This window comes from Ambystoma mexicanum, chromosome 4p (assembly GCF_040938575.1).
Source record: "Ambystoma mexicanum isolate Mex_15411 chromosome 4p, UKY_AmexF1_1, whole genome shotgun sequence".
Classification (NCBI taxonomy): Eukaryota; Metazoa; Chordata; class Amphibia; order Caudata; family Ambystomatidae; genus Ambystoma; species Ambystoma mexicanum.
The window spans coordinates 374351658-374375369 of NC_090927.1; positions in this window are offsets into that span (position 1 = coordinate 374351658).

Genomic DNA, 23712 nt, shown 5'->3' on the forward strand with positions numbered 1-23712 from the left:
GCATAATTCTTTTCAAATCATTTCATTCCTTTGTGTAAGTCTTTAGTACTATTTTTAGATAAATGAATTAACTTCCCATAAGGATGAATGTGGCGCGAATAGGTGAACATTGCAAATCACCTCCTTGTGTGCAGTGTCTTCGTTTAATAATTTAGCCACTAAAATACAGTTGCAGTAGAATAAATCATTTTGCTAACGAAACCGAGTTTGCATGTGAAATTGTTTGCATTCTAAAATCTGATTTTCCTTTCCTATAAAGAATTCCATACTGTCACCCATAAAAAGTCTTTTTATATATAGTTTTGCTAATTTCCTAAGCTGTTTGCATATTTTAAACCTGTGAAAAATAAGAAATTGCAATTCTGCCGTGTGTGATTTTTGCTGCACTGCTTTCCTTCCCAAAGTCAATTTTCACACCTGTATTCATGTTGTTTGGTACCTTGCCTTGTAGCTTCTAAGCTTTCTTGCCTCTTTAGCCCAGCCACACAAATTCCTGTCTTATCCATCATACCGCACATGTAAACTGACCTCTAACTATCCAGTGAATTCCGAGTGCCATTTTGCTCATTTTTCAAGGGTTTTAATTTTGTTTTGGCCTCCCATTCTGGGTTGGTAGATTGAATTTAAAATCTGGTGTCTCGCTCTTATATTTGACTCCTTGCTACTCATTTCCACCCACACAAAACTTGGTTAACAGGGGTTGAGGTAGTGTTGCAGGGGGAATGCATAACAGTTGTGCCATCTAAAAGTATTACACAAATGAGATCTTGCTTCCATTTATATTTGCATTGATGTATCTGATGTCAGAAAGTAAAATTAAGTGTATCATATCATTTTGCTTTGTAATTATCACCACACTGGTGATTGCTGCCCTAAAATTGATTTGTTTGGTCTTGCATTTGAATTTTAAAAATAAACAAATATTTCAATTTACACACCGGTCTTGTGAATGGTCCATGGGGATGCAGGGTGTTTGTCAAGGGGGGTGTGAGACAGTATGGCTGCCTTCTCAAAGCAGAATCCGAGATTAATAAATTTGAAAGCATTTTAATGTGCTCCACATCCCTTACTAGTGGAAAGAGTTCTGGTCTGGAGTGTGCTGTGTCTTTAAATCCATTGCACAGTGGGGGCTCATCTGGGATTAAAATAAGTGTGTCCACTCATGACAGTTTAACACAACAGGCTAACCCAGAAAAGGTAGTGATAGTTTTTGTGGCTAGAAAACTGTATTACACTAGAAAAGTGCCATCCCAAAACTTAGACCCTAAGTATCAGGCCTGTGTGTAAAAATAAAGTAAAATTAACACTGAACTAGACAAAGGCAGAGTACAGATTTGTCATTATATAAATAATTTAATAAAGGAAGAATATTTTTCATAATGAGTACCATTGAGATTAATATGGCTAGACAGCACCTTCTGTACAAGCTATTTGTTAGAGGGAAATGGGCAGAGCAAGATCAGGAAGTCTGGCTAGCCAAGAGGATGCAACAGGTCACCTCCATGAGTATGGATGTGTGGCAGGACAGCGGCCTGTTACATCAAGCCTTGAATGAGTTGTATATGACTAAGAATATTAAAGAGGAGCAGATTAAAATGGTCTGACTCACAGCCTACATAAATCTCCACATGGATGACCTCTGGGTCATCCTTGACTCCACACTTTCCTTATCCGTCCATATCTCTGAGGTCTCTAAAAAGTCAAACTTTTTACTGCACCTCCTCAGAGGTACTCTGCCTTTCCTCTCCTTCCCTCAGAGACTCACTGTCTCCCAAGATCTGGTTCTTTCTAGGTTGGGCTATTGTAACAGCCTCTTTCTAAATCTACCTGCCTCTACTCTCCGCCCTCTGCAACTTATCCAGAACAGGACTGCAAGACTTGTCCTTGGCCTCAAGCCCGGGGATCGTATTTCTCCACCCCTGAAATCTCTCCATTGGCTCCCAGTGGATTCAAGGATTAAATTCAAAACCATCTGCATTGTCCACAAGGCTTTCAACAGCCTGGGTCCAAAATAACTTCAGCTATCCCTCTTCAAATACCTCCCCTCTCGAGCTCTTCACTCCTCTAACTCTAACTTCTTCCGGGTCTATCGTTTTTCAAAGAAACAAGCTGGGGGTAGATCTCTATCTTCGGCTGGAGCCTCCCTCTGGAACAGCCTCCCTGCCAATCTTAAACTTGAGGAGAACCATCTCAGGTTCCGGAAGAACCTCAAGACTTTCCTCTTTGCTTCCGCCTTCGCTCCCACTCTCTCCTGCTGATCTGCTCTCTCTTGGCACTGTGCACCTGGCCACCCTCTCTCCCCTGGGCTCAGGTACCTGCTCAACCTACAACCCTCCTGCACTGCCTCCTGGCCACTCCTTGGGGCCTGGAAATTCCCAGTTCCAAACGTATTCTTCTTAGCAGTTGTATGCTAAAAGTGTCTATCCCTGGCAAAAGCATAGAGCATAATTGTTGGGTCATGCGAGGTGTTCCCTCTGCCTTTTACATAGGCAGTAACATCCTCAACCGACTCAAAATTAATTTGGATCCCATTAATTGCCAAGCCCGGTCCCAACTGGAGGGTAACCCCCAGGGCCCTGCCAATCCTAAAGAAAGCCTTCCGGTCAGCCCCATTGCTACCATAGGCAGTTGAAGATCAAAAGTGGAGAGGATGTCACCATCCCAGGCCTGGCCCTACAATATCTGCTTCCTCAATGGAGAGCTGTCAGAGGAGAAGTGGGTCCACATAAATCAGTTAAAGTGATGTCACCCCAGACACACTTTTCAGCTGATTGATGAGCCAAAGGAAAATCAAATAGAGGAGACATCTGGAGGATGAGAAGAAAGAAAAAGAAAAAGCAGAAGGAAATAGGTAGGTCCATAGGTACATCTATCTAACAGGGAGTACTTTTCTTCATTGTTATTGCAAGAATGTATGATGAAACCATGGTGTAAAATTTCTATCATGTCTTTGCCTTGTTAGGTAATTTGTTTGCATATATTGTTCAAATACCCCTGATAATTGTAAATGTATGCCTTGTTCCAATGCTGTCAACCTTCCGGAAAGACTGTCAGTGAATGATTCTAAAACCTATTTTTATCTATTTCGTATTATGTTATTAATTCCATTCCATCCTAGACCGATGAAGACCTCCCCGAGGATCTGGAAAGGGAAGGAAAGAAAGGGGGTGTCGCTCAACACACTCCAACGGAAGACGGAAGCAGGTCTTGACGTACCACTCCATGATGAAAGAAGAACTCCACCAGATAAACCCCACTTTGCCCTACTTTCCCTCAACAAGAAGTCCCGGGAAAGCAGGGGTGTGGGGTTATGTGGGGTACATTTACCAGCCCAACAGAAATCCTCTGCATCACAAAACTGCATTTTAGCAAATACAAAAATAATGGCTGCGCTGTGCCTGCTGAGCACATATGGGGCGAGATGGAACATAGACACCCAGCACAAATACAAGTTCACACAAATAGCACTACTCACATGTTCATTCACTCGCTCATTCACACACAGCATTCACTCGCTCAGTCACACTCTCACACATACATCATGCACTTACTAATTCACACACACACATAAATGCACACACACACACATATATTGAAATACATGTCTTAAACTTACCTTCTGCCCCGGTCCAGTTACTCCTTAAAGCCAGTGCCTCCGAAAAGGAACCTGGCTTGCACAGCATGACCAGAAACCAAGAGGCAAAGACCATCTGTCAGTTTCCTGCACATATGCACAGGAGCCACAGTGCTCCTGAAAGCCCCAGGCCATCTGAATATGCTAGGAGGTGAAATAGCTCCCACTACATTCATTCAGAGGTTCAGTTCGCCGGCCTGCTTCCCCAATGGGCAACTAGCCTGGAAACGCAAAATGCCCCTGGCCTTGCATAATCCATTGGACATGCGCGCTGGGGAACAAAACTGTCCAGGGGAAAGAGTGTTACCATTTGACAGTTTAAGCCAGCCCAAGAGCACTCCATTAGCTGTAGAAATCAGCTGAGCGAGCACTCAGTGTTTACATTGGGCTGGCGCGGCTCCTCCATCATGGGCAAGGTTACTTGCAGGTTGACGCCTCTTCACCCATTAAAGACGAACCACTCCTGTTTATAACATATTTGTAATTATATGTCAGTGGGGGAAGGGAGGATGACTAAAGTGATTACATAACTACATGTTACTGAGACACCTTTTCTGCAGCTCCTTTTTAGTCCTAGAATTATCTGAACTGGAGGAATAGCCATCAGGGCATGGGACTAACCCAATGCTGCTTCTTTACACAATATATAATCATATGCCAAAAGAAAGCTCTTGATTTGTGCCCTGTAAGGGCTCAGCTGTCCTTGCTTTCAGAAAGCTTTATTCAATATTCTAGTACAGGACTTGTGCTTTAGGTTTAAGACTATAAAGCCGGGTTTATAAGTACCAGTATGCAATGCGATGATGAGAACTCATTTAGCCTCCCACATCTAACATACAATCATTTGCAATTTCTTTAATCTTCCTGCTGGGTTATACATGTGATAGTCACCTGAACTTAGTAGTTTTTGTTTGATGAAGGCAGGACTGGCGGAAACCTGCCGGTAGCACCGACAGGGTTACCGCCGGACTCGTAATGAGGCCCAATTGTGTTTTCCAGATGAGATATCATGTACAGGCAGCAAGTATAGGTGGCAGAAGGGGGAAATTGCCTCCTTAGTTCTTTGCAATGTAGACAGGACCCTCATGGTATTGCACCAAAAGGTGTAAAATAAAAAGCTGAATGCACTTTTAGTGTGCATTCAGGTTGGTAAAAGAAATTGTAGCCCACAATGCTGAACAAGGAGAGCAGGATTTGCGGGGGTTTTCCCCGCTTCCCTAGTTTGTCATTATGGGCTGCAGGGGTTACAGGGGTATCCCCTGCATACATTAAATGTAAAGCAGTGGACAAAAAGGCACATTCGGAAAAGCCTGAGTTACAAAATGCGAGCAAGTCGGCTCTGCTATTTTGTAACTGGAGCTTTTACAATAGGGTCTTTCAACGTAGATCCGTCCTCACCTTGTCACCGTACTAATGCTTGCAGTGTGCATCTTTAATCTATGTTGCCCAAGTTACAGTGGGAAAAAAGAGTAACATTGAGAGGCATTTTGCAATCATACACATTATGAAAATAACGTTCCCATATGAAGCAATCTGCGATCTTAAAAAGCAGGTAAACTGAATGTTACAATCCAAATGCTGTTACAGAGGCATCCTTCCAAGTTGCTAATTATTTGATGAAAACAAGTGTATTTTTACAGATGATGCAATTGTGAAAGGCGCAGTGATTCCCATGGCTGAGTCTGCCATAAGAGAGTTTAAAACCTGTCCTGAATTTATGTCTGACATTTCAGGTGTGCAGTTAGGTGTAAACGCTATGGGCAAGGAGAGTATATGCACCAATCAGCCAATGTCAAAGCTTCTCTCTGAAAATCTGCCTTTTCCGGACGTGAACTTCCAGAAATCAAAACTTTGATCCCCTATGACAGCATCCAAGTGCTGTTGCTGTTTCAAGCTACACACCAGATTACCAAACACTCCTGGGTAGAATGCAGTGTCAGCATTCACAAGGAATGCCTTGATTGGTTTCCTACATTCTGATATGCATGACAATTCTTAGGAGACAGCTACTAATAAAAAATAATGAATTAAAGATGTTGTTGAAGTTATGAATATTTATAAAGACCAAATACATCGCTCAAAGAAATCTTGGTACAAATTCTCATACTCATGTACATCACAACCCCAGTAGCGCTTGCAAGTAACTCCCGCCTATTGGCCATTAACTGCAAGCAGCTCTTGTTAACATAAAGGTTGGCAACATCTGCTGTAGACCTTTTGCGACCCCTGCTATCCCAATGCCCTCCATGGCTTTGACTACTGACAGAAATCCAGAGTGCTCCCTCTATTCAAGCTTGCAGCTCTGGTTTCCAATGTAAATCTAACATTTCTGTGGTAACTGGTTGTGTGTTTCAGTCGAAACCAACTTTCCTCTAAAGGTTTCGGGCTTGCAGAACTTTTTAACGTTTGGTTTGAGCAATGCTGAAATGTATTCTATTGGATGACTTTCATTATTTATAAGAGCCTCTTGTTGTGTTGCCTATGATGTCTAGGGACAAACAGTTATTTGAAGTATACAGTCCCCCTAAATCACAAAACAATGTCAATATAGCTTTTTGGTAATGACATACATAATATACCAATCAACTTTAACGTGGACTGGGGTGGCAATGGCCTCACAGTAGGCCTGAGTGAAGCAAGGGCCTTGGCGTTCTACATCGCTATTAACACCCTTCACCACCTTCGGGTGGCTAGTAGTTTTTTTTCAATGTTTTCCTTTCTATTGGAAAGGTGTTGCAGGTGTTTCATGTGCATCCTTGTGCACCAAATTCCGGTAAAAGAAACCACAAATAACAATAGCTAAGGTAAAAATAGAAACTAGACCTCACCCTTTTCTATTTCGAGGAGGCGCGCCTCTTGGCCGGAAACCAGCACAGAGGAGAGAAAGTAAATGGGGTGTTGTATGGTATCCTGTGTCCCCAAGGTAGCTTGTGGGAGGCAGTGTTTGGGAATCTTCAGAGCCACGCTCACTTGGACACTATGAAAACACAGCCTGATAGCCCGCCCTCCAACAGCTCTGTTCCTGGGATTGGCCAGTGATGTCTTTGTAGCTCTGCCCCTCAATTGTGGGGGATGCAGAATATCATGGAAGCCAGGAGCGCAACGCAGGCTCGGGGCTTCCGTGCCCCTGAACTCCTTAGCAGTTCAAAGGAACATGCTTCTTTGCGCATTTTGTTTCTTCCAGGCAATTGTACTATATGCTTGGCTAATCAAGCACTACACGTTTCCCTCCCTGAGTCACAGCCCCAGTGGGACACACAGGCTGCAATTAACTTGACAACTCGTTTCCTTTGTCATCAGCAACGTAGACTTTCCAGTCACCCTGCAAATATACAACAGTTAAAGCGCAACACAATAAAGCACCCATTGAAAATGTGTTTTGATGTGCTTAGTTGAATGTTATAAAAACCATACATAACAACACACCTCCAAACCTAAGTGAGTTTTTTATATCTCTTTTATTGTGTGTCTTAAAGTGCTGAAAATATTTGGTACATTGATATTTTGCCTTTTGCACATTATATTTTTCCATTCAGGATGTGGAAAATGAAGGTACACTGATATTATTTTGGCCCAACATGCTGCTGATATAAGTAGTTACATGTTGACATGATGCTTTATTATGCAATTTGTGGATTTTGCAAGTAAACTCTATTGGACAGCATTATTGTAGGTCTTGCCACACAAAACATAAATATTTGTTCCAAGTAAAGCGTGGAAGAAGGTGGCCGTGCCCAAATTGCAGAGTGGTTTAAAATCCCTGCTTCGCTGTTTAGCGCAAGTGTGTGATCCCAGGCAAATAGTGTAATCTCATGCTGACTACAGCTGCAAAAATTGGAGTGTTTATAAGTGATAACGTTAACACCCCTACAATGGGACAGTTTTTATAAGTGTAGTGCCAAATGAGTGTACGCTGGTGCTCCTCTGCTAGTGGATCCAATACTCTCACATAGAATTGCATTATTGCTGCACTGGTCCTGCGCCAGTCTCGTAACACTTGATTTGACACGCAAACATAATCTCACCATCCAGTCAGTGCACCAGATATTCTAGTATAGCGCACTAACTGTGGTAGAACCAACATTACATTTTCTCCCCTGTTGCTGCCAGCCACTGAAGGCACACCATCTGCCATTTTCACACTTTCTAGGACCTTCAGGATCTGCAAAAAGTGTCTGTTTTCAGACTTCAAGGAGAGAGTTAACTGTCTGTAACATTGAAGCTGCACTGGAATAGTCTCATTACAATGAGTAATGAAGTTAGAGGCCCCTACACAAGTATGTTTGTCACTCCTCCACAGTCTCTGACGTTAGCGCCTCTCCCACCATTTGAAGTTTAGCCCCAGCCTAAATTTTAGCCTAGGTGCACCCCTGGATGTGCGCACTTGCATTTGTTAGGCAGCGAGGTGAGGGAAACCTTTCCCGAAACTGACAGTGTTAAAGTTTTACTGTATTATTTCAGAAAAATGTACTTAAACAAACGCAGTAAACCTTTAAAGCTGACACTTTCAAGAAAGACTTCCATCACCTCTCTGCATATTGCGCTTTAAAGTATACTATTTGATAGTTGGTCCCCACACCAGACCATGGGGAATGTGGGGGTAGCACAGTGGGGACGGAGCCTCCAAGTTTGCCCCACCTATTTTCTGAGTGGCCCCTCCCATCACCACTTAGCCCACCCCGAAATGTAGGTTTCATAGCGCCCCTGTACAACACTGCTGTTCGAAGGACTCAAATATGGGGACTGCATAGCTTACTTGTGGTCCTCACCCCCACGGGAATTCGGTTTCCATAATTTTAAAATGCATTCTATACATGTAACAGAGCACACACATATCCTGTGCTCTTTACTAGACACATGCAGCAAGTTTAAGCACAGTGCAACATATATCATATCATGTCAGTCCTGTGTGCCTTTTTAACAAGATTTCATTTAGAGGCTTCTCGCCTAAGGGTTAAACCTTGCCCTTGGCGAACTTCTTTCCCAAAAAGTGGTTGGGATCCAAAGAAAACTCCCTTTAATGCGCAGCCCTAGATGACAGTGTGACAATGAAAGTAGCTTGCAGCCAGACGGAAGTTCACATGGGAAAAAGAAATCCTGTTGTGCGAACAAGTGTGCCTTGCAGCGCATGGCATCCAAAGCTCTGGGCTCGCCTGCTCTACCCCACCTTCACTCCCAAACTACAGCTGGCAGAGGAGCACATTCCACCACGACTGGAATCCAGCAGTTCTGCAATTCACCTTCCGGACAATGTTAAATGGTAAACCACTTTCTGCTGCAGGTGTGGACCAGGCTCGGACTGGCCTATAGGGTAACATGGTAGCCCCACCCAACCACAGATGCTTAGAGCCATAAATACAGCATGAAAATGAAAATACAGCATGGCCACGTGGATAGACCCCGACCAACAGCTCTGACACTGGGAATGGCTGATTATCTTCTTTCACTACAGGTCTGCTTATTATAAGTGACTTTGGGCTTCTTTTTGCCCAAAGTCACTTATCATTTTTGCAGGTTGCTTGTCGTGGTTTTTGTCCTCTTATTACCCATATTAAGCACATATGGTTGCACTTGTTCAGTTCAAGAGGACAAAAACCACAACAAGCATATTCTACAGGAGCATGACTCAGCGTTTTGCACCTTTCCACGTTCTACAGACAGGACCCTGCTTAGCCTTGAAATATCCTCAGAGACTACATGCACGCCATCTCTTCCTGCCCTAGGCCATCAGCACTCTAATGCATGGCAGTGTGCTGGGATGCTTTAGGGCTCTCAGACACCACCTCAGAGACAGTTCTCCCATTTTACCAACTTTTGTAGGTCCTTTACAGTCCACTGTAGTATGCCACCGAAGTTCAGATGTAGAAACGTTCTAAACGTTTTTATTGCTGTCGACACTGGCGAATATCTAGTGCTGATGTTTATTTTAAAATTTTCCTATACTAAAGTCTAAACTACAATCGTCTAATTTGAAAGGCTGTTGTGACAATGAAATGATGGCTGTCCACAGCATTGCTTGAGACTTTGGGGATATTTAGGTCTTTGCAAACGCCCTAAAATGAGAAAATTAGCCCCTTTGCTGACCATTGTATTTGTAAATGTGGGTTTCCACTCCCTTTATCAACTCCCCATTGTGAGAAGCCAGAAGGTGTCTCACCCACTAGTCCCTGGGGATCTGTCATCCAGGTGGCCAGCACACAGTCATCACTTTGGGATCCAGTTCCTGGGCGTGGACAAGTGCGGGAGGATCATCTGGCTGAGGTCTCTTCGGAGCGTGTGATTGGGACACTGGATGGTGAGACTCTGTATTCCCTTCTGTATAACTCATTCACCCCATCCTACCAAGTAGGATATTTAGATACTCCAACCACCCACCCCCCTTTAAAACACCAGCACTTTCTCACAGACAGCCGGCTATGAAAGAAAACGGACTAACACCCGAGCCGAATACCTGATGTGTCCCAATACAATAGTCAGGCAAGGACAGGCAGGTACTGATCATCACACACACTTGACTTCCATTAAGCTTCCCTACATGGATAAAAGGCCGAGCATGAGAGCACGCTTAGAGCAAGGCAAAGCACACGAGGAAACAGCATTTTCAAGATGGCAGTTTAACAAGAGGAGAAATACGACGAAACAGAAGGGTATTGCATGGAGGGAAGTTCCCTTGACCTTTTCAACAAAGAACCGTTGCTTTCATGAGCCCTCAAGATTGGAAAGCGTAAAACCAGGAAACCAGACTGAAGAATCCTGCATTGTGTGTCAGAGATACCCGAGACCCTCCCATATCTAGAATCAAGGCGGGGAGAATTACCTGGCGTGGTACTCTCCTTGGCTCCAAAAACAAAGCAGCGTCAGTGAAGTCAACACAGCCGGTGAGTTGGGGAGACCGTTAAAAGACGGGTCTGTGTTGAAGCCATGGTTACAAACAGGAACATTTGATGGCGAGCACTGGAACAAACATTGTTTTAAATATGTGTAATGAAAGACGCAAGTAAAGTTGAACTGCTGATGAGTGACTGAACTTTGAAACAAAGAAAAGATACCTTTTACAGAGTGGTCCGGCACCACGTGGGTGCTCAATCAATGGACTCTGTAAACTATCCAGCTGAAAAGTGAAAGAGTTGTAGAGAATAGTGAATCAAAGTGGTGCTGTGACGGGTCAAGCAAAACCCTGCACACAATTGAAAGTCTTAGATGCTGATACAGTAAAGAACATTTGTGGAAAAGTTGATAAAGTTGGCCCGAGCCCGGCAGAGGGAGATCAATTGAAAGCTTTGTGTTGAAGTGGGTCGTAGCTGACTGAGGAGGACCCGGGGTGAAGCAAAAATCACCCAAGAAGGTTTTGTGTTGAAGTGGGTCTGAGTACCGCGGTTGGATCCGGGGTGAACAGAAAATCACCTCAGAATGTGTACGTGTGAAACCCTAAGGAGGAAGGAACTTTGCTGTTTGTCGTATTGCATCAGGCCATCTGGACAAGAGACTTTGAATGGCAAAGAATCTTTCGCACAGAAGGCCATGATGTTGAAGTTTTGAACTGCTCCTTCGTGCTAGAGAAGCCAGAGACTGTGCTAAGCTCGAGAGTGTCACCTTGTCTCATGCTGAAAACATGGGGAAGGGAAGCCAACGGCTTGAGTATCCTGACATATAATTTCTTGAACACTTTTCTTTTGCATAACATCGTTTTCCACACTATTTGTATTTAGAAGTAAGAATTGGTAATAGGGTTACTAGTATAGGCCCTTTTATATTGACAAGACACCACTAGGACTGAGTTATTATTATTTGATGGTCGTAACTTGCTCCCATCTTTAGATTTAGCTTTAGAAAGGCATTTCTGAAACCCATTTGAAGTTAAATAAACAACCTTGAACAGTGATCACTTGTGTCTGCTTTACTGTTTGATACCATGCGTTCCTTATACCATACTTTACCATTCCCTTTTCTTTTCCAATGTTAATTCACCCATTTTATTCAAGTTCCCCTCTTATGGGGCTCCGCAACCGCTGCTGATAAGTTCCATTGGCCGCAGTGTAAGAGGATTCAATTCAGCACTACAGCCAAGTTAACGCCTAGTCTAGAATACTGAATGAAAACCCTTATTGATATATCTTTAGGTCCAGTTCATGCGTTCTGGATGACTACCCTTGTATAACACCCCTCTCTTGGAATCCCCCTGACCCCACTGAGCCAAGAAGTAATTCTGTTTTGCAAGTTTAAAAGGTTTATTTGATAAATTAAAATATATATCACACTTTATAATAAATTAATAATTGAATATCACACTTAATCTGATATGGTAAATATTAACAACGGAGAATCTGGCGCTAGCACACTTCTTTATAATGACTAATGAGTTAACATGAAATGGATAAGGTAGCACACTGGTAAATAGGAACAAAAGTATAATGTGGTAGAGGATACTTTATGTAGCTCAGGTGGATGCAATATTCAATGAATGCAGTACAGAAAATACGCAATATGATTTCAACCAGACAATGTAATCACTTTTCTCGGGCTATTCCCTCCCCCCCTCTTTATGCAATGCAAGGAAATGGAAGGAAAACACACAGTCCTCAGAAATGCAATCAACTGTAATTCAGTTCAATCCCAGCAAGCTTACAGAAAACAGATAGGAGTTTTGAAAACACAGGCAATGCTTGGATATGTGCTGGCAATGAATGAGAAATATGCTAAATTTGCTTTTAATTCCCTTATAGAGGTTCAGGGTGAGTGGTATCTAGTTAATATTAGTCCAGGCTCACACTAGCAATGATGCAGGGATAGTTAGCAGGTTAAACGAATTTCTGGCCAATGGAAAGCAAACAGCAGCAGTTTTTACATGTGAAGAAATTGCAAATCGCGGTAAAATTCGCGGATGCGTGTTCCGCGATTGCGGTAAAACTATAAGGGCTAGGAATGCGGTTCTTGGTGCGATTCAAAGCTACGATTCTAAGCTATCAAATAAAAGTTATTGCAAGTCTCTAGCTCAAACGGTCGCGGAGATATGAGCGATTTAGTAAAGGTCGTTTTTGGTTTTGTAAATTTTAAACGCACACTTTTTCAAAATGACAAGTGACAAATTTTTGCAGCTAGAATGACAGGTGACAGCTAGGAGGCAGTTCTACTTAGGTTAAATAGATTGAATTAGATGAATTTAAACTAAGAGATGTGTTCTGAGTTTTGCTAAGTACTCACAAGAGATTTTGAACAGGAAAGCGACTTGGTCACGATCTTCAGTCTGGTCAGGTCTTTCCGGATTCTGCTCACAGCGCCTGGTCTGGTCTCGGCTAGGCACAGCACTGCTTTCTCTCTGGTCTGGTCTCTGCTAGGCACAGCACTGCTTTCTCTCTGGTCTGGATAGATTGAAGTCTCTAGTTTGGCTTTCTGGAGTTTGATGGAGGTAAGTATGGATTTTTCCGGCAGAGCTTTCAGCGGCAGATGAAAATGAATCTCTCTATGTGTCCTGACTCTCTGCTTTTATCTGTTTAGAATGTGGGTGTGTTCTAGCATCACTGACCCTACCTCTCTCTCGTCATTGGTCCAGCTTTCATCCCTTACTTGATTGGGGGAATGAAATGAAGTGTCATCATGATGAGGTCTGTTTATGATACAGAGAACCCACCCCTGTCAACTTTACACACAATCTATATCTGACCTAAAAACATATTTGCACAGGTACACATTTGTTTAAAATTACATATACATGGTGTGGCTGAATTTAGCCATGTCTATGTCCAAATCTGCTCATTCTCGGAGCTTGCATTCAAAGAGTGTACATAATTGACTTTTTAACTGCTTTTTCAATTTCCGACATGGACCCAACTTTACATACATGTGTGCAGGGGGTAGGGACATTAACTGATGAAGTTTCAGATTTTTAACATGCACACATTTAGAGTAATATCCACTTTTCCGCTAAAACCCCCCTGAACATACCACCGGTTCCTACCACGTCTTAAACTGTGGGCAGAAAAATCACAAGAATTATGGTATCATTTATAAAATTTTCACATGTCCGCTCTATGAGTTATTCATCTTTTTAAAGTTATGTTCTGGCTCCAAAGGGGTGTGGTTTACCCTCAGCACAAGGTTGAATTTCTGGTTCTTTCCAGTTCTGCCAAGCCAGCTTGCTCTCACAGGCAGTGCTCCTCCCAGCTCCTGCCAAGAGGAAGCTACAATTTACGACTGCGGTAATAAAAACCTTTGCCTGAGTGAAGAGGGCTTTGTTCACTCTCTTGCAGAGCACAGATAATTCAATTATCAGATAGATGGCATATCCTTAGCTTGGGCAGCAAAAGGAAGGTTGGCCTGGGAACACAGTGGTGACTCAAGTTTCACTGCTGATGGGGGTAGTTGCCAGGCAGAATCAAGTTCCTTAAGCCAGACTTTCAGCTACTGTCATGTTATTTGTTGCTTTTTAAATTAACTTGCAATTTTACACATGCAGCTAGAATGCTGATTCTAAGTGCAAAACTATGACATTTCAACAGTTACAAAGGCATGTGACACCAAACATAGGTCACTCATTTAATCTAAACATTTTCGATTTTAGTGTCTTTAAATCCAGTGCAACTTAAACTGCTGCAATCCACAGCTCAGCCAGTCTTGTTATAAACCTTGTCTTATGATCTTCATTTCCCAGATTCTGTAGGCACACAAAACTCCATTCTGCCAATGTCTGCTGGTGTTCAGTAAATATTTTGCACATGTTGCACTGTTAGAAATAGGCATTTTGACTTGCCTTCAGAAACACACAGAGTGGTTTTAAAACGCCGGCTTTTGGATAGTGGTGAGTACTGGTACTGCACCCATTTTTGGGATTTAAGAAATGAATTCCCCACACTTCTAGGTTGCATTTGGCAATCAGCATTGCCATTCCCAATGGTTTCAGACTACTGTGCGGGTAGTCCAATGGTGGTTTTAAAGCGCTTTGAAGCTAACCGGCGCTACTGTTTTTTCCTTTGGCAACCCATTTTGGTGGGCGCACAAACTGCGCAGCTTTCCTGGATTTCGGCGCACATGTGGGTTTTCCGCCATCTTGAATTTCCTAAGCCCACAGCACCAAATGTTGTAGCAGGATAGCTTAAACGTGGGTCAGGACACCCAACAAGTCCCCCCCACGCGACTGCACTTTGAATTTGAGTCGATGGGGAGTCGCGTGCACAAGGGTTTTGACCCATGCACCGGTCTGTCCGCATAATCTTCTTCCTCTTCTGTAGATGGCACAGTTCAGCATCTTCTTCTCCATCCGGTACTGATCGATCGGTTCTCCTCGCCGGTCCTGATGGGAAGATTGGGCGGTACCCCGGGCCCGTTGCGTCTCTGCTCCCGGTCTCCGGATCGTTCTTCTTGGTCATCCTTCATGGTTTCATCTCTCCTAGGATGATAAAGCAAAAGCGGCAATATCTACTCATAGACGTTTTTCCACCACTGTTGAGGTAGTGGGGCAGCATATGCATTTTATCATAACGAAACATTACATTCTTATTTTGAGAAAAAAAAAACAGTATAACTAAGAGACAGTTTCATGCAAATCACAATATTTTAGAGACTAGATGTGGTATGTTTTATGGTTGGAACTGAATTAGTCTGAGACAGTGCCTGCTAGGATTCCAGAGGATTCCTCCAGTTGTTGCAGAGTGTGCCTGGGATGGCAACATTTCAACTGGTTTATGTGGACCCACTTGTCTTCCCCCTCTGCCGAACCGCCTTTGGGGATGCGGATCTTGTAGGCCACAGGGGAGATCTTATCGACGATCTCAAAGGGTCCCTTCCATGTAGGCAAAAATTTGCGCTGCTTGGCCTGGTTCCTTTGGAAGTTGTATAGATAGACCCGGTCTCCCACCTGATATTCCTTCCTGGAAGTTTTCAGGTCATAATGGGTCTTCATGCTATCAGTCGATCTTTCTAGATTCCGCTGAGCATAAGCAAAAGCATGTTGGAGGTGTTTCCTTAAATTCTCTACATACTCATGAGTAGTGGAGGCATTTATTAGTGTCTGCTCTTGGGTCCTATAGAGCAAATGCTGAGGAAGCACCATCTTGCGCCCAGTCATCAACTCAAATGGTGACATTTTGGTTGCAGATGAAGGGGTAGATCTGATGGCCATTAGGACCAGAGGTAATCGGATATCCCAACTTGGCCCAGAATCTGCCACAAACTTCTTTAATATGCTCACAATTGTCCGGTTATATCTCTCTACTGCCCCAGAAGAAGCTGGTCTATAAGCAATATGCAGCTTTCTCTTGACCCCCAGTATCTCCCACATCTTTGTCATTACTTCACTGGTGAAGTGGCTACCTCTGTCTGACTCAATCCTTTGAGGTAGACCAAAACGGGAAAAGATGTGGTTAATCATCAAGGCAGCTGCAGTTTCTGCCTTGCAATTTGGGGCTGGGAGACATTCCACCCACTTGGTAAACAAGCATGTCACAGTCAACATGTACTTATTCCCCCTAGCCGAGCGAATCACGGGGCCTACAAAGTCGATTTGTAAATCTGACCATGGCAGTGTCATTCCCCTCTTTTGTAAAGGCGCCCGGTGCGTAAGGGATGATGGCTGAAATTGTGCACACACAAGACAACCCTTCAAATATTGGTTGAGGTCCTGGCCCATGTGTGGCCAGTATGCAACCTCTCTTAAGATTTCCAATGTTGTGTGAAACCCCCTATGACCGGCGGTGGCCGCATCATGGGCGTGACTTAACATCAGGCTTCGGAATGAGGTAGGAACCACCCACTGGTCGTGGCCAGCTTTGGATTTCCTTACCAACAAACCGTCTTGGATCCGGAACATTTTGGGACATTTCATCAACACTCTTAGGTCCTCTTTCCCAATGTAATCGGTATCCGTCAGGGGAAAGTTCTCAGGGTCCTCAAGGTGCTGGTAAAATTTACCAATTATTGGATCCCCCTTCTGAGCAGTAATCAAATCAGCATCAGGGGTCTCCTTACTCCATTGTGCAATTGAGAGGTCGTTGTGAGCATTTGTCTGGGACCTAGTGATGGCAGTGACCTGGATTTCCCCCAACAGGGACTCAATCTCAATTAGATCCCCTTGGATGGCCCCGGTTTTGGCCAGCTGATCAGCTAAGTCATTTCCAGTTTTGTCTGGTCCCTCTACTTTGGAATGACCCTTGATCTTTTTCCAGTAGATGGTCATCCCATTCGATGTGACCAGATCATCAATGTTTTGGATCAACTTCCCATGTTTCAAGGGTTTGTTGTTAGCACATAACATGCCTCTGGTTTTCCAATTAACCAGGTGCTCCACGAACCCGTTCCGTACATAATCCGAATCTATGATTATGACCAGTTCGTGGAGTTGATGCTGGACAGCAGTGAGGATGGCATGATGCACAGCCATCAATTCTGCCACCTGACTACTTCGGGGACCAATTTTGTATCCAGCGGAGGGTTCTGGGGACTCATTCACCCATGCATTCCCTACGCCCGCCACCAGTTCTTTCTCCCCGTCGTTGTCAACATGGTAAGAGCATCCATCCACATAGACAGTGGGCATTCCCTCACACTTGTCTTCTTCAAAGACTTTGTGTGGGGAATTAAGGTATGCCTCCATGTTGTCCTTGATTTTCAGACTTTCGTCCTCGAGACAGTTTTCTCTGGCACAATCATGCAAGTCAGCCAGACCTTGCGCGAGGGGACTCTTCTTGTTTTGGCCATATCGGACCTCCACAGGAAAGCCTTGCATTGACAGAATCCAGGAAGTAATTCGGGAATTACTCACATTTCCGGCCCGGATTCTGTCACTTTGGAGATATTGCAGAGGCTGGTGTGGAGTCTCCACTATGATGTGTTCCCCCTGGATAAACGGGCGGTAATTCTTCAATGCCCCCACCGTTGCCAGGAGTGCCTTCTCACAATCGTTGAATTTTTCCTCCACAGAGGATAAAGTTTTGCTCGCATAGGAGATTACTTTATTGACCTTGTCATGCTTTTGATATAATACTGCCGTCAAGCACGTATTAGAGAACCCTGTCTCCAGGAAGAACTCCTTGTTTCTGACAGGGTAAGCTAGGCAAGGCGCTTGTGAGAGGCTTCTTTTGAGTTGTTTTACCGCCTCGGCTTGTTCTGGACCCCATTCCCACTTGACCCCCCCCTTCAGGAGATGAATCAGGGGTCTGGTGATCTCTGCGTAGCCCTCAATGAACTTTCTGCTGTAATTAGTCAGTCCAAGGAGGCTCCTTAGTTCCCGCAGAGTTGTGGGGTCTTTCAGTTTCTGAAGTGCTTCCACTTTCTTTTCCTGGGGACAGAGGCCCTGAGGAGTAATCTCATGCCCCAAGAAATTAACACGGGTTCTACACCACTGTGCTTTCTGAAAGGAAAGTTTTGCTCCGGCGGCCCTCAACTGCGTCAGAACATAACGGATCTCCGCTATGTGTTCCTCCACAGATGAACTTTTGATGAGGACATCATCTACATAAGCCAGGTTACCCCTTGCACCCAAGTCGGGCATGGCCTTGTGTAGAAAAATGTTGAATTCATTGCCGGAGTTGAGGTATCCGAAGGGAGTCCGGGTCCATGTATACTGCTGGCCCCCAAAGGTAAAAGCCAGTTTGTATTGGTCCTCCCTGCTGACAGGCACGGTCCAGTATCCATTGGTCAGGTCTATTGCAGTGAATACCTGTGACCCCTGGATCTGGGCCAGCCCTTGGTCAATGTAGGGCAGAGGCCATCGGGAAGTATGGACCCGTTTGTTGAGCTCCCTGAGGTCGGCACAGAGTCTCCACTGGCCGTTTGGCTTCAATATTCCCAGCACCGGATTATTGAAAGTGCTGTGGACGGGACGGATTATTCCCCGGGACTCAAGGTTCTTAATTATTTCAGTAAGGGACTCCATTGATGCGAGAGGCAAGCGATATTGCTTCACAAACACTGGAGTCATGCCAGGGTCCGTGGGGATTGTTGTGGTGTGGATGTCGGTGCGACCACAGTCATATGAGTCTACCGCAAAGAGATCTTGGAAATCCAAGAAAACTTGTTTCAACTTTTGCTTTTGTTCCAGAGTCACACAGGCATCAGCTAGGTTGACTCTCTCTTCCACCATCTGCCTGAAGCCTGGAAAGACTTCTGGTTTGGCTATCTCCGCGGCCTCCTCCAGCTGGGTGGAGAAGTCCCTGGTCAGAGTGCTGATTTGGACCGGAGGCTTCAGGTGGGAAAGGCAGCCCTCATGGACCTGGAAAATCACCTCATCCCTCCTGAAGTCACAGGTCACATCTTCCTTACCATAGGGGCAGGAAGTGTACACCAGGAAGTTCCCCCCATGCCGGGTAAAAATCCTGTCTGGTGTTGCGTTGTCATCACTGTCACTGTCAAAACAGTCCTTGGGGATGGGTCCTAACAGTTCATTTACAAGATCAATGGAGAAATGTCGGTCATCAACCGCCATTCCAATAATGGTGCCTGCGGCTAGAGTAATACTCTTTAAGTCGCTGTTATCCACCTCTATTAGAATGGGGTCATGTTCTATGTTGACTAATGGAGTCGGGTTTACCCCCAACCCTTGCTGTTGGAGAGAAGCATTTAGATGTATGTAAGCATCAGGGTTTTTCAACTCTTGTCCCCTTTTAACTTTCACTTCCAGGGAGAATTGTCGGGTCCTTTCTGGGATGGTGACTTCCTCTTTAACCTGAATTTCAACTGCATAAGGTAGCAATTGAGCTGACCTAAATGCTTTTTCTGGATCATCAAAGCCCATGGGATTATCCGCTAATCGGGACCAAGCTTTGAAGTTTATTAGGTCCAAACTAATGGCAAAGCGATTGAGAATGTCACTGCCTAAGTAAAAGGCGGCAGGGACGTCTCGCACGACCCAACAATTGTGGACTATGCTCTTGTTGCCAATGGAGATTTTGAGCATACACCTGCTTGGCAGGAGATGTTTGGAATTAGGTACTTCCAGGTCCATTTCCCATTTGTCTATCAGTTTGAAGGTGGGAATGGCTGGATCTTTTGGGAGTTGGCGGAACATGGCTTCGCTGATGAAGCTCTTACCGTTGTTTACACACACTCGAGCGAGAACAGAGTCCTTCCCATCATTTAACTGAACAGGGATGAACAACTGCTCTTCAATTTGCTGAATATCAGCCGGGCTTTGAGCTGATTTCACATCTTTCTGGACTATAGGAGTGGGAGTTTCAGATTGTGGATTAGTATAGAATTTCAGAGTGTTTCCTTCCAGCGTGGAATACCACTTTAGACTGGAAGGAAGGTTGATTTTCAGAAATAGAGAGGACCCCCCATCACCAGTCTGTTGTCCTACTGCTATTACCGTCACGTCTGGAATTTGGTTGTTCTGGAAGTGAAATTCTACTTGGTCAGATTTTTGTTCAACCATGTGGCATGTGCCGTTTAAACTAACATGGTTGACACTCTGTTTTAATTTTATGGGTCGGCTAGTCTGAGTCCAGAGGACCTTGTTTACGCAATCTATTAGGGGTGACAACCTTCTCAGGAGGTCATTCCCTAGTAAACAAGGGGTGCCCTCTGGGGTCACAACTATGACCGGGTGTTTCAACTTATGTCGCCCGATCTTAATGTCCAAGTCTGCCGTCCCCTCGACGGGAATTTCCTTCCCGTCAAAGTTCTGCAGTTGTCCAGGAAGAGAGGTGAGAGGAATTTGGTAATTCTCTCCCCTTCCTGCATTCAGTTCGTCAAAGGCCCTTCTGGACAGAAGGGTAGCTTGAGATCCAGTGTCCACCAGTGCTGAGATTGTACCCTGCCCCTGTACTTGTACCGGGGTATAATATCTTCCCTCCTTCTCCTCAAGGGGGCACAGATAATGTACATTTTTGGACAACTGGTGGGCTAATTTTCTGGTTTTGGACATCGCTAGCGAGGAGATTTGGGCAGAATTCTGTGGAGAGTCTTGGGAATCTGAAAGAAAAAATTTGCAACTGGAGATCAGAGCCATTGTGGGTTCCCCTGGCTCCGTTTCTGGGCCGCCCCCCCCTTTTTGGAGGCAGTCGCCAGGATGGGTTTGAACCAGGGGATTTTCTTGCTGTTGGTTCTGGGATGAGATGGTGGGCGGCGGTAGCTCAGTCTCCACATCTCCCCAGTCTGGATTTGCATCCCTAGGGACCCATTTTTCTTTGGGAGGAGTTCCCCCCTCTCTGAAGGAGAAGATCCTTTTCCCAGGATCCTCTGAGGATCCCTCTCCCTCAAATTGGAAGATCTGTACCTCCTCCTCAAACTGAGTCTGTTTGGGTCTTTTGTTTCTCCTACCCCCCCTCTGCTCCTTAGGAGGCAGACTTTCAGGGGCAAGAGATTTTGTTTCCGGTTCCTGGGTTTCCAGGGGCTGTTTACAAGTGAGGAAGGAAGCTTCCTCCAAGGCTTTACACCCCCCTTCCCTTTGTGCCTCCTCCCTGGGAACCGGTGAGTTATCGGGGTGCTGCCCCCGTCATTGTTCTGGAGCACCAGGTCCAGAGTTGGGTGCGTTCTGCGCCGGCATGCTGATCTGAGGGTTCTGCTGAGCCCTCAGTATGTGACCCATATCCCACGCCATGTTTTGGACCTGGCGCTCTAACTGGGAAACCCGCTCAGGCTGATACGGGGCCCTGTTTTCTCCCCTGGGCTGATCCCGGGAAGGGTAGCTGTCCCTCCTCTGGTAATACCCCGGGTTGGGAAGATTTGGGTACCCCTCCACCCTTGGCCTCCCCTCTCCCGGATTCAGTGGTCTGGGCTCAGGGAATTGAGGAAAGAAGGATGGATGATTTTGGGGTTGAAAGTCGGGTGGAGATCTGGGGAAAAAGTTCTGCCCAGGGTTTGGTAATTTTCTGCCCTCCTGTGGGAAGTTTGGAGGGAAGTTCCCTGGGTTAGGTGCTTGGCTGGATCCCCCCCCTTGGGCTGGAGGAGTCCACACATAACCCAGGATGGGTCTGTTTCCCTTGTAACGGGGACTTACATAATCAGGAGAGCGAGGGACCCCATTTGTGGGGCTGCCTCCCTGGCTCCCTGTCTGTGACTGGCCCGAGGACCTTCTGGGCCTAGCATTATTAGGTGCAGGTAGGTTTTTAGGCCCCCCCCATCTCCAAATCCAAAACGGGGGTGACCTTTACCTCTGCCACCTTGGCAGCAGCAGGGGTGCTGGTGGCTTTGGGGTTTTTCTGGGCATTGCTTTTATTTTCTATGGGCTTCTGCACCTCATAGATCCGGGTAGCCTGTTCAATGACCCAGTCTAAAGATCTTTTCTCGTGAAAATCCCTCACGAGCTGGGTCATGATATATTTGGGCAAGGCATGAAAAAATGTATTAACGAATTCTCGACTGTCTGTGCGCACCCTTCTTGTGGTCTGTGCGAAAGCACGCTTTAACTCCTGCACAAATTCTTGTGGGGCCTGATCCTCCCCACATTGCAAATTGTAGGCTGCCTTGCGAGCCTCTTGAGGATTTCTGTGAACAGAAAAATGTTTCAGGATGGCCGCCTTATATGTGGACCATCTTAAATGATTTTGATCCTCCAGCCCCGCAAAGAAACTGGAGTATTCCGGGGAGAATGTCCACTTTACATATTGAATACAGCTTTGGCTGTCCTTCAAATGGAAAGTCTCCATCATTTGTTCAAACAACTCTAAGTGCTCCCAAACAGAATACTTAGCGTTCTTATGGTAAGGCGTGATGACGCTCCTGATCGCCTTAATCTGCTTTAAGGGGTCCTTGAGCAAGGCCCTTTTTGCCTTATTGGCCTTTTTGGTTCGGGTAACCCTTGTCCATTCTTCGTCGGACTCAGAGGCACTGCTCCCAGAGGTTCCCGTCTGTTCTTCCAGGTTTTCCCGGATTCTGCGAGCCTGGGAATGGCTGGCAGAATGTGGGGACCTGGTCTCCTGTGTCCTGCGCAGTTCAGAGGTGTCTTCAGATTCCTCCTTGCTGTCAGGATTTGATGGGTACCCCCTCCACTGACCTAACTGGGCAGAGGTTTTCAGGATGCCCTTAATGGGCCTACTCTCCTGGGGTTCCCCACTGAACTGTATTGTACTTGGGTGCCCATACCCGGATGCCCACCCCTCCATTCCTGGATGGTACTGGCCTATGAGCCCCATACTCTTAGCTGGATAGTAATCTGCCATCCCTGTGGCCCTGTGCTCATGTGCACCAGGGGACATGGGGGTGGCAGAGTCCAGGGACTGAGAGGTATGAGGGCCTCTGGTACTAGGGCTCCTGAGGTTATGCTCCGGAGTTTCCATTTCCCAGCGAACCTCATCTCTATCCGCCCCTGCTCCCTGTTGCAATGCAAGAGCCTGCATTTGTGCTTTCAGTTCCTCTGTTAAGGCCTTACTCGACTCTATCAGTTTCTCCTGCATCGCTACCTGTTGCTGGAGCCTATCATTGTGTTGACAGAGGGCCTCATTTTCCCTCTGTGCTTCCTGGTTGGTCCTGGAGAACTGGGCCAGTCTTTGCTGCAGGAGGGTTACCTCCTGAGCTGTGTCCCTATTGGCCTGCTCCTTTCTTGCTAGAGCATCCTCCACCCTTCTGGTGTGCTCTACCAAGTTCTGGTTTTCTTTTTGGAGGTCACCCAGCCCCTGGTGGGCCAGGTGATTTTCTTCCATTTTCCTTTTTAAATGGCAGACTTCCTGGCCTAAGGCGTCTCTTTCCTGACTAAGAGCCTGCATTTGTGCCGCCAGGTCGTCCCTTTGCCGTTGAAGGGCACCAGCTTTTTGGCGCTCCTCATCAAACTCTGCCTGGGTATCCAGGTCTTTCAAGATCAGCTTGTTGCTCTCTACCTTCACTCTATCTAGATGACTTTGCAGGGTGGCTACCTGCTCCGTGCATGCCCTGTTAAAGTCTAATTGTTGCTCCAGCTTTTTCTGGCTCTGCAGTAAGGAGTCCAAACTGTCTTGGTGCTCCTTCTGTAGGGCCAGAAATCTGGTATCCTGTTCTGACTTTTCCTTTTGCAGCACATCCATATCCTCCTTTATTTTAGTGATGTACCGTCTGCTGTCATTTTCTGACTCCTGGCTCCTCTGCAGCCTCTGCTCAGAAGAGTCCAGATCAGATTGGGCCTTCTGTAATGCCATCTGTTGCCTATTTGCCAGATTTTGGCTTTCCGCACATCT